At 45.3% G+C, this 18,030-nt stretch overlaps 1 protein-coding gene across 1 annotated transcript in view; it reads right to left on the bottom strand.

Moving 5' to 3' along the window:
• RIMS3 (regulating synaptic membrane exocytosis 3) overlaps positions 1-18,030 on the bottom strand; it is a 273,736-nt gene that overhangs the window by 219,100 nt on the left and 36,606 nt on the right. The gene's annotated exons all lie outside the window — the stretch shown is intronic.

Genomic DNA, 18,030 nt, shown 5'->3' on the forward strand with positions numbered 1-18,030 from the left:
TCACAGGTTCAAGCTCATTTACAACTATGTTGCATTATTTCTTCATTAGCCATTTTTTTTTGAAGAGTAATGTTGAATGATTATAGATGAGATAGTGCTTTTTGGAACAAGCATAATAGAACTTACAAATCTAAATTAAATCTTGTCTGCTGACATTTAAAATTTCTTTTTTATTGAATTTATTGGGGTGATGTTGGTTAACAAAATTATGTAGGTATCAGATGTACAATTCTATAATACATCATCTGTATTGTGTGTTCACCACCCAAGCCAAGTCTCCTTCCATCACCATTTATCACCCCTATACCCTCCTAACTCTCCCCACCCTCAGGCCCCTCTGATAATCACCATGCTATTGTCTGTGAGTTTTGTGTGTGTGGATGTTTTGCTTAATCCCCTCATCTTTCTCACCTAGCCCCACAACCTCCTTCCCCTCTGACAGCTGTCAGTCTGTTCTCTATCTGTGAGTCTGTTTCTATTTTGTTTGTTTGTTTATTTTGCTCATTAGATTCAACATATGAGTGAAATCAAATGGTACTTGTCTTTGTCTGACTGGATTATTTCACTTGATGCTCTCCAGATTGATCTATGCTGTTGAACAGGGTAAGAAAGATTTCCTTTTTTCTACAGCCGAGTAGCAGTCCATTGCGTAAATTTAACACAGCCTTATGGTTTTTTTTTTGTTGTTGTTGTTACTGTAAATAATGCTGCAATGAACATAGGGGTGCATATATTCTTAAGAATTAGTGTTTCAGGTTTCTTCGGATATATTTCCAGAAGTAGAACCACTGAGTCATAAGGCAGTTCCACTTTTAACTTTTTGAGGTAACTCCATTCTGCTTTCCACAGTGTCTACAGCAATCTGCATTCTCACCAACAAAATTATCCTCAGCTCTTTCCAAACATAGGAGCTAAATCAACATGTTTTTGTTTCATAAATACTACATACAGTACATGCTTACAATAGGCTCCTCCCCGGCCTGGGCCCTGGTGACCTGTGGCTGCGCAGCCGGTGAGCCTGTGAGCCTGGGCGCGTCTTCGCAGTCATCTCTGGACTGGGGTTCGGGGGTGCACCCTGGGTCAGCGGGAAGATGGAGATCAGAGAGCTGGAGTGGGCGTGGGATTGAAGGACTTGAAGCCCTACATTGGGAGCCCCAGGAGCGATGACCCCCTCCCCTAGAAGTGGCGCCCACAATTTGGCTATGGAGGGCGGATCCTTCCAGGTTCCCTAAAGCAGTCACGTAACTCACCTTTGCTCACCTCAGACCAGAGCATTGGAAATCTGCCGCCCGAGTGGCCCCGGGATCCCTTTCTCCTTCCGACCCCAGCCCTGGCTCGGCAGCCCAGTGCCCCGCTGCTCCCGCCTGGGGGCTCCCCTCTCACCCTTCCAGACCTGCTTTTCAGCCTTGTCTTCCTCGCAGTAAAATGGAAACCCCACTCTTCAAGTTGCTTAGGCCCAAAATCTTGGAGTCATCTCTGACTCCTTTCTCTCCCACCCCCAAGTCAATCCATCAGCAAATCTGTCTGTTCTACTTTCAAATTATATCCAGAATCCAATCATGCTTCACCACCTCCATTGTTGCTACCCCAATCTTATCGACCCTCCCCTCTCTCGTCATTCCAACGTGCACACGGCTGGGGTCCCTCAGTCTGGCCTGTGCGCTCTTGCAGTCCGGGAGCCCTCAGGGGATGTCCTGGGGGAGCGGGCCTAAGCCAGCAGTCAGACATGCTTAGCTCTGCTACAGAGGTGGGAGAGGCTCCCGCCACCGCTGCTGCGCTTTCCAGCCGTGAGTCCAGCTCAGGGCTTCTGGCTGAGTGGCACTCCCCCTGTGGGAGCGCACTGACCATCAGGGGGCAGCTCCTGCATTGAGCGTCTGCCCCCTGGTGATCAGTGTCCGTCATAGCGACTGGTTGTTCCACCGTTTGGTCAGTTTGCATATTAGCCTTTTATTATATAGGATTCTTGTTTCGCAGAGTGTGGTTTGCAGACCACCATATCAGAATTACTCAAAGCGAGTACTAGAATGTAAATAGTACCTTAGTATTTAGTGCACAAAAATGTCAGTGTACATACTTATTTGGGGGGATTTGTAAAATTGCGGGTATCTGGGCCTCATGCCACGTCTTAAACTTAGTCTGTAGGTGTGGGGACAAAGGATTTGCATTTGTAATAGCTCCTCCTTCCCCTTTTAGGTAACTATTATGTGTATTAAAGTTGGAGAATTACTGCTCTATAGGATTTTTGCATAAGGTTAAGAAAAAGAAACAAAATCTTAGGTGACACTTTTGCTAGAGGGCTGCATCCACTGAATACAAATATTTTTACCAATAAATTGATTGAAGTAGGAAGTAAAATTGAGGAGACTTGAAAATGCACATCTAAAAAAAGAGAAAAAGAAAAAGGAAATGCACATCTAATGGCCCAAGGAAATAACAAATGGCTATCTGACATCACTCATGACGATATGGTTGATGACCACAAATGAAAACTAATGGGGACAAGCAGCACAAATGGCTTTTAAATGATCTTATTCTAAAGCTTCCAACAAGCTTTAGAAATGCTTTGGCATGGGAATATACAACTTGATGAAGGCCATCTGGTATGAGTCTCTTATATATAAACAATTAAAAACAGGTTGAGAAATTCCTGTGCTAGAGTAGGATAATGGTTCAATTATCCTAGTGCAACAATGATTAAATTAGAAATACTGGCGTAAATTAAATTGTCCCTGAAATAATCTTCACCGTATCTAGTGTATATCCTGAAAATGGTGGTATGGAATGCCAACACACGCAATTCATACCCTAATCTGAACCTGTATCAGTAGTTCCCAAATGTGGCTGGGCATCAGAATCAACTCTATAGCTTGCTAAAAATAGAGCTATCTTGGGTTCCACCTCAGGAGGCTGTGAGTCAGTATTTCTGTGAGAAGGCCTGACTAAGCATCTGAGTTCCAGGTTTGGGAATTGCTGCTTTATACAACTTTTAAAAATAGAACCCGGGCTTCCTAGTGGTTGGCTAATTTGGAATCTTGGTCATGGCAGTCAAGATGGGACCTGGGATGTCCTGTAAAGTACTGATGCTTACAGCGTTTCCTGGGTTAGCAATTAAGGGAAGTAAAGGAACTAGACAAGAAGAGGGCTCATACTATAAGAATAGTCAGGCAATGACAAGTGGCGTCATTAAAGCGGCCTCTGATCACCCTGCCTTAGGGGTGGTGAATATGTTCCACAATATAAAAATAACCGTGCACTTGTCAGCAACTCCTCACTGAAAATGTTTCTGGTACTAGAACAATTTACTCTATAAGTAATAAGCTGTTGGTCCTGTGATTAATAAGCCCCATTTTTGGTCCTGGTACCATAGGTAGGAGTGAACCAACAGAATCCAAGCGCCCACTCCCAGCTTCTCTATGGAACCCTTAAGATGGGGCTCTGATATTTTTTCAGAGACATTCGATGGAGTTCAATAAGGAGCAGGTGTCTGCTTCTGAAAACAAGCTGAGGAAGGGCAAGGGGATAAAAAAGATTGAGCAGTGGGAAAACTTGGGGGTGGAGACAGAGGAGGTCACTATTTTAGAGGGGCCACTGCACCCCAATGAATGTGCTTTTATTTATTTTTTATTATTTTCAATATATTTGTATTGATTTCAGAGAGGAAGGGAAAGGGAGAGAGAGAGAGAAACATCAATGATGAGAGAGAATCATTGATTGGCTGCTTCCTGCATGCCCCCTACTGGGGATCGAGCCCGAAACCTGGGCATGTGCCCTAACCGGAATCGAACCTGGGATCCTTCAGTCTGAAGGCTGGCATTCTATCCACTCAGCCAAACCGGCTAGGGCTATGCCTTTATTTTAATGATCTACCACTAAGCAACTAATTTGGTCAGTCCACATGGGTAGATTACGGAGCATAAGGACCTACCGTTTTCCTTACCCTCCTCTGACTCCTCCAGCTAACCTGGCCCGCCTGGAACACCAAAACATACTTTCAGATTCATCCACAAACAGCTCAAGCAATTTATCAAGCCTTGCTCCTAACTTAACATTTCTTCTTAAATAGGAAAGTTCTTTTTGAAATCTTCATTTAGGCTACACCTTGTCAGATTAATGCCTAAGCCCTGGAATGGCTCACCGCTCTCACGGAGGGCGTTACTTTTCTCAAATCCCACTGTCCCTATTTCCTGCATCTGGGAAATGTCACCCTCCAGTGACTAAGATGGTCATTTTTACTTTTGATCTCTTTCCCATCTGCCCTTTGCCTGCATACTGCTCTTCAGCGTTGGAAATGAGTAACGTCCTGCGGACCGGGCTGTCCTGCTTCTAAATCACCCCTCAGGGGCAGCTCCTGTCATCTCTGATCAGCTCCTTATGTTTGGCCCCTTCACCATCAGGGATTCTGACTGTAATTCTTTCTCCCGAACATCAAGGACAACCATGGCTTATTTCAAAGAGTCTAAGTGGAGAAAATAATAAATAAGCATAGAATAAGTTACTTTTTTCATGGTATAAGGAGAGGAAAATAGTGTATAGAAGGTAGTGTTGGTGGTACCAGCTAGCTGGTCGTCTCTTCCAGCCATTCAATCTCCTTCGCCATCAGTTCTGAATATAATTTTTTTTTGTTAATCCTCAACCAAGGATATTTATTCCATTGATTTTTAGAGGGAGAGGAAGGGAGGGAGAGAGACATAGAGAGAGAAACATCATGTGAGAGAGACACATCAATTGGTTGCCTTCTACACACACCCTGACTGGGGCTGGCGATCAAGCCTGTAACTGAGTTACGTGCCCTTGACTGGTTTCGAACCTGGGACTGTTAAGGTTTCGAACCTGGCTGATGCTCTAACCACAGAGCCAAACTGGCTAAGGCCTGAATATAATTTTTAGCACCTCTCTATGTTTGGGAAACAGAGCCAAGCTTTGCTTAATTTAGTTATAGTGTGCTAGTTAAATGAATTGCAACCCTCAAAATAAATTTGTATAATCCTGATATTCATTTCATTTCAAATATTGTTAACCTTCCAGCCATAAAGTCCTTGGAGCCACTTCACTCAGTTGCTCTTAAAATTTCCAGAGCTTCACTTATCCATTAAAATGGACTTGAATTCAACCATGAATTGTCTTTGACAGTCTAATTGGATGGATATATTTAGTAAATGTCCCTGCATTTAGCCATTCATTCATTTAAAAAGCATTCATTGGGTGCTGGTCCTGTGCCAGGCAACCTGATGTATAAAGGCTGGCCTGCTCACTACTCCTCCATGTGCCTCTGCGGGTGGACTGGAAATGCCTGTCCTCGCTGGGAGTGAGCCAAGCGTGGCCAGCACTCTATATGTCACTTGGAGCATTCTGAAATTCCAATAAGAATTATCATTTGGGAGAATATCAATGAGATCCCAATATTCATCCCCTACAAATAATTGGAGCTCAGATGTCATAAAAGGTGCTCATTAACCCTACCAGACCGCTGTACCGATTTTTCGGTAATTCCCGAATCTCTGGTGACTCCTAATTTTCGGTACTTTGCCTAGACCTATTTTCTACAATGTCTCCAAGTTCCATTTTATTCTAACCACTTGTTTGCATGTAACTAACATTTTTCTATATCATGCTGATTTTTTCTCTTTAATGCTCAGGAGCCCAGGTATAGGGGACATTTAGGTTCAGGGCCTCAGGTCTGGTAGGTTTAATGGCAGGATAGAGTATGGATGGCCTAGAGCAGTGGTCGGCAAACTCATTAGTCAACAGAGACAAATATCAACAGTACAACGATTGAAATTTCTTTTGAGAGCCAAATTTTTAAAACTTAAACTATGTAGGTAGGCACATTGTTATTAACTTAATTAGGGTACGTGGTATTTTGTGGAAGAGCCACACTCAAGGGGCCAAAGAGCCGCATGTGGCTCGCAAGCCGCGGTTTGCCGACCACTGGCCTAGAAAAATAGGTAGAGGTCTGGGAATTAAGATAGTGAATAAAGAATCAATTAAGGTCACTAGCTGGTTTGGCTCAGTGGGTAGAGCATTGGCCTATGCACTGAAGGGTCCCAGGTTGGATTTCAGTCAAGGGTAGAGGTCCGGGTTGTGGGTTCAGTCCCCAATAGGGGACGTGCAGGAGGAAGCCAATCCACTATTCTCTCTCATCATTAATGTTTCCATCTCTCTCTCCCTCCCCCTACCTCTCTGAAATCAATAAAAAATATATATATTATATTTTTTTAAAAAAGAATCACTTAAGGTTTTATACCAGGTGTGGGACAAATTAAATTGGATGTTTCAGGTAGAAAATTTGGCAGAGACATTGAGATTATTTAGAACGTGTGTGGCAGCAGTAAATGCTATTAAGATTTAGTATTTCTGTCATGGATTGATCTCACTCAGCAGTATACAATGGGAAGAGAGAGGACGGCTAGGGCTGCCCCATAGTTTATTCAAAGAACAAGGGAACCAGAAAGGTAAGCCCTCTTCTTCCTGCTACCAAATCTGCCAGCCTGCCTGCCTCTGTACTGATACTTTTTTTCTGTCCTCTGCTCGTGAAAAATATCTTTGCCAACTCATCCACACCAACCTGACTAAAGACCCCAGCCCGCTTACCTTCAAGGACTTCTCTGACTTCCCCTAATTCCAGTATCATTGGTTTCCCCAGTTGACAGCGTGTAGACATCTTTTAATTTTTTTTAAATATATTTTTATTGATTTCAGAGAGGAAGGGAGAGGGAAATAGAGATAGAAACCTCAATGATGAGAGAGAATCATTGATTGGCTGCCTCCTGCACGCCCCTTACTGGAGATCAAGCCCACAACCCGGGCATGTGCCCTGACTAGAATCAAACTCGGGACCCTCCAGTCCACAGGCCAATGCTCTATCCACTGAGCCAAACCAGCCAGGGCTAGACATCTTTTAAAAAAGAGTAAAAACCCAAACCTTTCTTTAATCCCTCATTCCTCACAGCCTTTGAAGGGTGGGGTGGGAGAGCAGAAGAGAGAATCCACATCTCCCTCGTGGGTTGCTGAGAGAAAAAAATTATTTAATAAATTATCTAATAAATGATGTCATCCCCTATAAATCTAGTGTACACAGCATCTGGTGTACAGCAAGCACATAAAGGTTAGCCATTATTATTATTGTTGTTGCTATTATGAGTGTAAATTTTTATTTCAGTGCTTGTTACCAGAGTAGAATCTCTTCAAAAGAAATTTTAGGCAACAATTGGGGATCCAAATGTAAGATAAATTCGCATAACTCACTTGAAGAAAAGGAAAGGTCTTTAATCTAGCCCAGTGGTTCTCAACCTTTCTAACGCCTCGACCCTTTAATACAGTTCCTCATGTTGTGGTGACCCCAACCATAAAATTATTTTCGTTGCTACTTCATAACTGTAATTTTGCTACTGTTATGAATCGTAATGTAAATATCTGTGTTTTCCGATGGTCTTAGGCTCTACAGCAGTGGTTCTCAACCTGTGGGTCGCGACCCACAGGTTGAGAACCGCTAGCAGGGTCGCCTAAGACCACAGGTTGAGAACCGCTAGCAGGGTCGCCTAAGACCATCGGAAAACACAGATATTTACATTATGATTCATTAACAGTAGCAAAATTACAGTTATGAAGTAGCAACGAAAATAATTTTATGGTTGGGGGTAACCACAACACGAGGAACTGTATTAAAGGGTCGCGGCATTAGCAAGGTTGAGAACCACTGATAGCTTGTTGTCATTGATTGACCAGATACCATCCTCCCCAGCCTGTTAGCTGGCAAGTTTTAATGACCTCACTCTCTTAATTTTTTTTTTTCATGAATGTATCTGCATACGAAAAGGTGACACATTTTGAGCGTTTGAAAAACAACGTTGTTCTTCAGTAATTTTAGAATATAGAACTTTGGTTCCCCACCTACACACACACACACACAACTACCCCACCTGCCCATGTATGGCCCACAAAGCCCCACCTTGGCCCACACCAGTCCAGAGTTCCTGGTGACATTTCTGTTTGTTCCTGGCTGTGCTACTCCTGTGCTTTCACTTAGATTAGCGGAACTCTGGGAGGATATAGCAAAGGCCAACAGTCTCCAGAAAATATTTTCTCATCTTTTCCTCCCTGGCCGCTTGAAGATCAGAGGCCATCATGAAGGACACGGTAACTATGCAGACCGGGAAGTTCATGTCCAACAGACAACTTCAGTGGGAACAAATGGTCATTGACGTCCTTTGCCCTGGGAAGGTAACACTACCTAAGACAGCATTTGGGGAAACCTAGCCTAAACGTACAAGATTACACCAGATGCCATCTTTGGGTTGGACTCAGGACCCATTTTGGTGGTGTCAAGACAAGTGGCTTAGGCATGATTTATGATTCCTTGCGTTATTCAAAGAAGAATGAACCCAAACATGGACTTGGAAGACTTGACCTATATGAGAAGACTTCAAAAACAAAACAAAACAAAACAGCCCTGACTGGTTTGGCTCAGTGGATAGAGCGTTGGCCTGCAGACTGAAGGGTCCCAGGTTCGATTCCAGTCAAGGGCATGTACCTTGGTTGCGGGCACATCCCCAGTGGGGAGTGTGCAGGAGGCAGCTGATCGATGTTTCTCTCTCATTGATATTTCTAACTCTCTGTCCCTCTCCCTTCCTCTCTGTAAAAAATCAATAAAATATATATAAACAAACAAACAAACAAACAAAAAACACGGAGAAAGGAACACAGAACACAGAAAGGCAGGGGGACCGCAAAGGCCAACGTTGGTGCTGACAAAAGTGAGGTGGGGATTGGCCAACAGGAGTAGAGATTCTCCAGGGACTTGATCCGTGGTGACTGTGCAGATATTTCACGAGAGGATGAATAAACTGAGAACTCTAAGGAACGAAAAGAAAGAACATGTTTTCTCATTTTGCCTCTTTTTTATTTCCCTGTTTTACAATCTAAAGTGAATACTTAAAAACAAAAAGATATTCAGTCCCCTACCCCTTCCAACTCACCGCCTTACCGCCTCAGTTTTGGTGTTGGGAGGTTGTCACCCGCATATTGTCTCCTGAATCGTGGAAAGAAAAACGAACTCAAACACAGACTTGCAAGACGTGGCGGGGACGAGAAGAAGAAGGCTCTTAGGTGGGGCTGCCTTCCCAGGGTGAAGGCCGGCTCCCTCCCCCTTGGCTGCTGCCGGATAATGCCAGTACTCTGCCTTCCGCTTCCATGAGTTTTTGTGGGGCCCTTGTACAACCCGAACAGCTATTTCGAGCAAGATTTCCTTCAGGCACAGCACAGGCTGCAGAGTGATGCCCACCAAGTCCTTCACGCAGTAATGCTGGTGTTTCCCAAAGGCAGCGAAGAGCAAGGCTGACACCTGGTCTGTGTCAGCCCGCACTCTCTTTCCACCCTCTTTCTTTCTCTTCTCATAGTCCACGTGGCACCGATGATTGGCCACAGGTTTGTAATTGGTCGTGACGGGCGTGTCCAGGATCTGCACGGTGCGGGCCGTCCGAGAGACCGCTCTGTTTGCATTCTCTCCGGTCTCCGGTGGCGTTCACCGGCCGCAGGCCTGCCTTCCGGTCGCTGTACCACGGCCCCCTCCAGGGCCGGCCCTCCCACCCGCTGCGGGAGCACCTGGTGCTCCCTGGGAGCGCGGAGCGGCGCGGGTCGCCCCGCAGGGTCCTGAACGCGGGTGAGCTCCCCGTCCAAAGTAAAGGACAACTCGGGCTGTCCGGGCTCGGGGCCATCTGCAGCTTCCCCACGGCCCCGCTCCCGGGAGCACCAGCCCACTGCCGCGACAGGTATCTGGGCACCTTCACCAGCCACAGGGGCTGCTCCTGTGGGATTCCGCTCACGTCCAGGCTCCTGCTCCGGCCGTGGGCCTCGGGTCTGCAGCCTCCAGAGGCCATGTGGCCCGGAGCGGAGGGTGCAGAGCGTGGGTGACACGGGCGAAGGCGGAGCCGCTGGGACCCAGGCACCTAGCAAGGAAGGGTAAAGCACATGCTGACTTCAGAAACCGCCAAAGGTAGAGGCTTCCCCTCCCGGCGCCGCGGACATAACCAGTGCTCTGGGCCGCAGACACGTCCTTCAGGCCCTCCCGGGCCCAGGGAGGCCGCCCCCGACCGCCTGCTCTCCCCCGCTGGCTCCCCTGCTTCGTTTTCTCCGGAGCGCCAGTCACCAGGACTTAGACGTGCTGCTTCCTATTTTCATTCCTTTATTTACTATCCTATGTCTCCTCCACTAGACTGTAAGCGCCATGAAGGTCGAGTTTGTGGCTGTAAGTGTTGGATAATTGTACTTATTTACTTCTTGAAGGAACCAGAGGTCTTCATTGGCTTGTTCACTGTGACTTAACTGAGTGTGTGCGTGTGTGGGTGGGGGGAGGGGGACGTTTCCTTGGGAGAAGGACTGGGGGACCTCCCTTTTTCTCCCTCCCCTCCCCCCCTGGTACTCAGGAACCCCGCTCTCCGCCACAACCGCAGGTGGAAACCCCTCAGCATGAAATAAGGGGTGCACCTACCAGGTTGAGGCCCTGCCCTTCCTGCCGCCTGGGCCCAAACACAAGAGAGTCGCTGAGACCCAGGTGCTTTTGCGGAGGTGTGAAGCCCCCAGGTTAGCGGGTACCAGCACCATATTTTGGGTTGCAGGCAGAGCCACCTGCTCACAGCACCTAAAGCTCGAGGTGTAGCAGCTGCTCCCTTTCCCTGCCTCCTCCCATCCCCAGCTTGGGCTACTCTTGGGCCTAAGGGGAGAAACCTTCCAACTCATTTTCATTGAAATCCATTCAAACCAGAAGGCACTGAGAAGCCGTGTTTTATTTTTTCAAATCGCCTCTCTGGGCACCTTCTCATGCCTAAAACAAGGAGCAAATCTGTGCAGAGTTTTATAAAAAAGAAGCGGGGAGGGAGGTAGGGAGGGAGGGCCTGTCCTCCAGGTGGAGACTGACCAGAGCAGGCTGTCAGCTGGGCCGGACACTTGCAGGGGGTGGTTGTGCTGAGCCAGGGCTCCTGGCCTCCCCCAGCTGCCTCTCCCTGGAAGTAATGGCCCACACAGCTCGGCACAGCTCTAGTTATTGCCACTTCCAGGGTGGCCCTCGATTGGATTGGATTACAGCAACTTGATTCAATTATGGGTGTCTCCCAGATCTCCTACCTAAAGCATACCCAGGAGGGTACGTAGCTTAGTGAATTATTTCATCCACTGAGCTAATTTTCTTTCTTCTTCTTCTTTGTTTTAAAATATATTGTTATTGATTCCCGAGAGAAAGGGAGAAGGAGAGAGAGATAGAAACATCAATGATGAGAGAGCATCATTAATCGGCTGGCTGCTTCCTGTACACACCCCACTGGGGATGGAGCCCGCAACCTGGGCTTGGGCCCTTGACCAGAATGGAACCCGGGATCCTTCAGTCCTCAAGCCAACGCTCTATCCACTGAGCCAAATCTGCTATGGCCTAATTTTCTTTTCTTTTCTTTTTTTAAAATATATTTTATTGATTTTTTACAGAGAGGAAGGGAGAGGGATAGAGAGCTAGAAACATCAATGAGAGAGAATCATCGACCAGCTGCCTCCTGCACACCCCCCACCAGGGATGTGCCTGCAGCCAATGTACATGCCCTTGACCGGAATCGAACCTGGGACCCTTCAGTCTGCAGACCGACGCTCTATCCACTGAGCCAAACCGGTTTCGGCATGGCCTAATTTTCTTTAATGCACCATCGTAGGCTGGGTTTGGGTGTAACGCAGCTTGCCTCAGGGCCCCTTTAAAAAGCAACAAGATACAGGTACTCTGTGCAGTTGTTGGACATGTGGCTCCTAGCCCCCGCCAATCATTCCCACCAGGCACTGAAATTGCTCTCCCCTTCGTCTGGTGAAGTGCAAAGGGTCCTTCTTCCACCTCTCTGATTGCTCCCTTCCTCTTGGGAGCTCCTGGGGTTCCTCCTGCCTCGAGGGCTGCTTCCTTCCAGTCTCCTCTGCGGGCGCCTCAGTCTATCTTGGGCCACAAACGCTGTGCCTCAGTCTTAGGTGCTGTCCCTTCTCACTCGACACACCTTTTGAAGAGTATATTCCTGCAGATGCTTCTCAGATCAGTATCCACAGTTCAGCGCTCTCCCCTGAACTTGTGGCAGACAACTCCAACGCCAACTGATGTCCTACAATGAACTGGATTCTTAATAGGTCAAAACCGGGACCCATTACTTTCTCACTCCTTCCCCCAAAACAAACATGCCCTTCTAATAATCCCCCATCTACGCTGTTTCCTAAGCCACACACTTGAGCGTTAAGCTCATCTCTCCCGATATCTCGCTCCCAGCGAGTTAGCAAGTTCTGCCCATTCTGCCTTAATTTATCTCAAATTGTCCACCCTACCCCACGCCCTGGCCCAGTTGAGGCTACTCTACAACTTTCCTCTCATGATTCAGTGCAGTAGCTTCTGAACTGAACTCCCTGCTTCTTCCTCCAATATCTCCCACACACGAAGTTGGAATAATATTTCCAAAACACAAACTTAGCCCTAGCTGGTTTGACTCAATGGCTACAGCACTGGCCTGCAGAATGAAGGGTCCCAGGTTCGGTTTCGGTCAAGGGCACATGCCCGGGTTGTGGGCTCAATCCCCAATTGGGGGCGTGCAGGAGGCAGCTGATGGATCAATGATTCTCTCACATCATTTATGTTTCTGTCTCTCTTTCCCTCTCTCTTCTCTGAAATCAATAAAAATCTATTTACAAAAATAAAAATGAAGCACAAACTAAACATGTCTTTCCCCTTAAAAACATCAGAGCCTCTCTGCTTTCAGAAGTGGCACCACTGAAGCATTGATGGACTCCTAAGCCAGCATTGCCTTTTGGGGAAACTTTAGCTCAACCAACAAGCGCCTGTGCTCACAGGTGTTACCTCTGAACAACCAGAAGAGACAGTCCAGCATAGTGAGGGCTGAAGCGCATGCTCTGGAGCTGGGTTGCCTGAGCTCAGACCCCTGCTGTGCCACTTACTGGTTGTGTGCCCTTTGGGGGTTGGGGACATTTAACCCCTCATGGCTCCTCTTCCTCATTGATAAAATGGGAGTAAGAATAGTACCCACTGTCTAAGGTTGCTATGAGGATGAAATGAGTTAGCAAAGCGCCTGATGTGTAGTAAGGGCTCAGTAAGTATAATCTAGTTATCCACTAGAATGCCTGTTCCACAATCATTCGGGGTTTCATCCGTTTTGTTTTCTGCCTATCACCTAGGCATAGAGCAGTGCCCGGCAGCAAAAAGGTGCTTAAAAATATTTCTTGAATACACAGGCAAAATTCATATAAAACAATTTTAATTTCAGCATACCCATAATAAAAAATCTGAAAAAATTAAAAATGTCCAATAATATAAAAATGAATACGATAATAAACAGCAGAATTTAAAAAAAAAGGAATGTTGGGAATTTTCAGAAACCAAGGATTAAGAAAAAAATCCTAAAAGCATTCACAAAGAAAATGGGTTCCGTGTCAACGGAATATTTGTCAGTTTGACTTCACACTCTCCATCCGCAGCACCGAGTGCAGAAATACGGTGAAGCAGTAGCTTCCATTTTCTGAGAGAAAATAACGTGGAATCTAAAAGTCTGACTCAACCAAACTCTCATTCTAGAATGGAGGCAAAAATACACATTCTTTACCATAGACGCTCCCTTAACAAATTTCTTAGGGATGTAGGAAAAAATCATTCTAAGAGGAAGAAGCTGAATACCCAAAGCAATAATAAACCAAGACATGAGTAACATGTATTGGTAAGTTCAAATTTCTGTTGATTTAAAGATATTTTAGAATATCTAGAAGAAGAATATGGAACCAAGATCCCAGGTGATCTCCTCCAGTTCTTTTTTCCCTTTCTTGGTGACCTTGGAAGCTGTGTGTTTCTCAGGACATGGCTACAAGAGGTCCCTACACCCATCACTGCTTAGAAAACAAACCTCTGGGAGAGGGACCAGACCCTCATCCAAATGGGACATGAATGTACCTAAGCCTCTATTATACAAAGCCCTGAGATTTCAGGGTTCCCTATAGCAGCCTGACCGCCCATTCTGACAAACATGCCTCTCTATCTACAGACGCTGCTGTTGGAGTGCTTCAGGTGCTGGAGGTGGATGGCAGATATACATGGGACCAGGATAGGGCCGGGAAGATGGCATGTTAGTAATGAGATTCTTATAGACTCAGAGGATACTCTAGGTCAGTGGTCGGCAAACTGTGGCTCGCGAGCCACGTGTGGCTCTTTGGCCCCTTGAGTGTGGCTCTTCCACAAAATACCACGGCCTGGGGGAGTCTAATTTGAAGAAGTGGCATTAGAAGAAGTTTAAGTTTAAAAAATTTGGCTCTCAAAAGAAATTTCAATCGTTGTACTGTTGATATTTGGCTCTGTTGACTACTATAGCCGACCACTGCTCTAGGTTAAAGGGTTGGTTGTGGCTTCTGTGATTAGAGCCTTATATTCCCACCCCATTTCCCAATGTAGTGATTTAATGGAAAGAGCACCGAGCTAGGGGCCCGGAATTCTGGGCCTGGTATTATTATTCCAAGGCTGATTGGCCTTGGGTAAATGTCAACCCCTATCTGGGCATAGTTTCTTTTTCCTTGAAATGGAGATAACATCCCTGTCCCCTGAACTTCTAGTGAGACAGGGAGGAAGCTGAGGGTGTGTCTAATGCTACCCCTCGAGGGAAGCCCTAAACTCTCCTTGACCACTTTCCTGCTCCAGGACCTTCTTCCCTATGTCCCATGCCCTAGGCCTGGATTTGAACTCAATTATTGCTTGGTGAGCAAGTCAGTATTGGTATTTCCTTCTTCATGTTCAGTCTCTTTCCTGAGTATACGCAGTGGGCTTTCCCATGGTGAGGAAATAGGGGCTTATTGCAGCTTCTGGCAATGACTAGGCTGGGATAGAGGTGCTTTTCGAGGCTCCTTTTAGGATGGTAGAGAGTGGTCACTTCCATTGCCTCTATCTAGGGTGAGCCCTGATGGTCAGAGGAGCCCCCTTCACTCTCTGAGAGTCTGCATGTTAATCCACTGCCTGGCAGCCTGATGTTTTTTTATGAGCACTGGGCTGGGTTCTGTCCAAACTGTGCCCCTGATGAACTGTTGGATGACCTTGGACAACCTGTGGGTCTTTGCTCCTTAACTTATAAGATGGAAAAACCTGTCTTGGAGGAGCTTGAAGGTACCTTCCAAGTCAAAACGCTGTAGAATCTTAGACTCTCTTTTAATGGAATCTGAGTCATAATGGAATCAAGCAAAGAAAGAATGCAGAACACTGACCCCAACACACAGACCCTCATTTCTAAACTGAGGCCCATGCAGAAATTCAACCTCTTCTTCACCATACTTCCAGGTGCACCATCTCATCTGTATCTCAGGAATAATCCAGAACAATCCTGCATGACCACCAAGGCTTTCCAGCTCAGAGAATCAATCTCCCACAGGAAGACAGAAGTTTTCCAATGTTCCTATTGAACCCGTGCCCTCTCAATTGGCCCTTGGCCTGGAATTTACAAGGCACCAGGGCTTGGAAGACAATGGTAGTCCAGATCCCACACAATCATAGGCATCTCATTTACAGATGATATTTTAAAAATAGACACTACTATAATTTATATAAAATGCATCCATTTAATAAATGTATACACTCATGTAACCACTACCGCAATCCAGATTTGGCATATTTCCACCCTCCTCCCAAATTCCCCTGTGATCTTTTGCAATCAATACCCACCCCCAATCCTTGGACAATACCGATTGACATTTGTGTCCCTATAGATTGGTCTTGTATTCTAGAATTTCGTATAACAGTATTTACCCTTGGTGTCTGGTTTCTTCCATTTAGCATGCTGATTTTGCAGTCCATCTATGCTTTTGCATATATCAGTAGTGCATTCTATTTAGTGCCGAGAGGTCTCCCATTCTACTAATGTACCACAAACTGTTCTCGCATTGGGCCTATTGATAGATATGACAGTTATCAACTTGTTGCCTCTCAAACTCCAAATCTACCTTCCATTACCTGCGATAATGGGATATAGCCACTTGTAACATTTCTCCTTTGCAGTGAAAACAGGATTGAGCTTTGTCAGTAGATGGCGCCAGAGTGACACTGCTAGAGAAGAAAGAAAGTGCTGGTCCAGTCTGCTTCTGCTCGGCTTTTCTTCCGACGACCGCACTGCTGCCAGAGGCACGTGCATGGGGCCGTCCATTAGCGTTCCGCGCCGCTGTGCGTCCAGAACACGCAATGTCTGTGAGCTCACAGCCCCAGCCTGGCCCGGTGCCCGCCTCACTCCCCTCGTGGACTCTGCACACTTCAGGCTTGCATTCTGTAAATAATGGTGAGCAGGCTACTGACGCCCCTGGCACCAACCTGCCAACCTGCCAATTTGCCAGGCTGCTAACCTTGGCCCACCAGCTGCCCCAGAGATGTTTCCTGCTGGCCGGGAGCCTGGACCAGGACCTGGCCGGGGCTCCTAACGCACTTCACATCATATTGCATGTATTCCAACAAGATTTGATTCCCAGCCTAAAGGAGAGGGCCTCCTCTCATTTTGTTCCTTCCTTGGACATTCTCCAGCCCGTTTTACACCTTCATAGTTATGCCCCTGCTAGTGTTATTTTTTAGCATTAAAATTTCCTTGGTTAAGTTACTGTGTGGTTTCTGTATTCTGATTGACACGTTAGACATTTGTATTGCTTCCAATTGGGGCAATTTACGAGTAAAGCTGTCATGAACATTCTTGTCTTTGGGGTGGACATATGTTTTCATTTTTCCTGGTAAAGGAGTGGAATTACTGGGTCATGTGGTAAGTGTATAAGAAATTTATAAGAAATTGACAAAGTAGTTGTAGCATTTTATATTTCTATTAAAAATGCATAAAAATCCACCAGCATTTGATATTACCAGTCTTTAATCTTAGGCATTCTATGGTTATGTAGTTCCCTCATGAACTTGGGGGATGAGCATCTTTTCATGTGCTTATTGGCAATTACGTATCTCCTTTTGTGATATTCAAATTTTTTACTTGGATTATCTAATTAAATTGTCATCTTATTATGAGTCATAATGTGTGTGTGTTTTTTTTTCAAAAAGAAATTTTAATTAGGATGAAGTCCAATTTCTCTTCTTATTTTAGGGTTAGTACTTTTTATTGAGGTTTAATTGCCATACAACATTACATTAGTTTTAGGTGTACACTATGATTCCATATTTATATACACTGCTCACTGATCACCACAATAAATCTAGTTACCATCCATCACCATACACAGTTACAAAAATTATTTTTTTCTTGTGATGTGGACTTTTAAGATTTACTTTCTTAGCAACTTTCAAATATACAATATAGCTTTATTAATCATAGTCACACTATGATTATTAGTTTTATAACTGTAATTTTTTACTCCCTTCACCCATTTTGTCACACCAACTCCCCATCTCGATCCCTCTGGCAACCATCAATATGTTCTCTGTATCTATGGTCTTGGTTTTTGTCTTTTGTTTTTGTTTTTTAGATCCCACATATAAGTAAGATCATATATTTGTCTTTTTGTCTGACTTAATTCACTTAACATAATGTGCTCAAGGTCCATCTATATTATCACAAATGGCAAGATTCCATTTTTTTTTATGTCTGAGTAGTACGTCACTGTATATACTATACTATATAACATCTTCTTTATCCACTCATTCATTGATGGACACTTATCTTGGCTTCTGGAAATAATGCTGCAATGGACATGGGGGTGGGGTGCATATATCTTTTCAAATTAGTGTTTTTGTTTTCTTCAGATAAATACCCAGAAGTGGAACTGCTGAATCATACAGTAATTTTATTTTTTATTTTTTTTAGGAACCTCCATACTGTTTTCCACAATGGGTGCACCAATTTACATTCCCGCCACAGTGCACAGGGTCTGCATATAACTGAACCAGGTAACATCAGATTTAATGACAAACTGTATCTCCATATCCCTGTCATCATTTAGCATTATTCAGTTTTCTAATTTATGCCAGTCTATTATAGGCATAAAGTGATAGGTCATTGT

Source organism: Cnephaeus nilssonii, assembly GCF_951640355.1.
Source record: "Cnephaeus nilssonii genome assembly, chromosome: 7".
In the NCBI taxonomy this organism is placed as follows: domain Eukaryota; kingdom Metazoa; phylum Chordata; class Mammalia; order Chiroptera; family Vespertilionidae; genus Cnephaeus; species Cnephaeus nilssonii.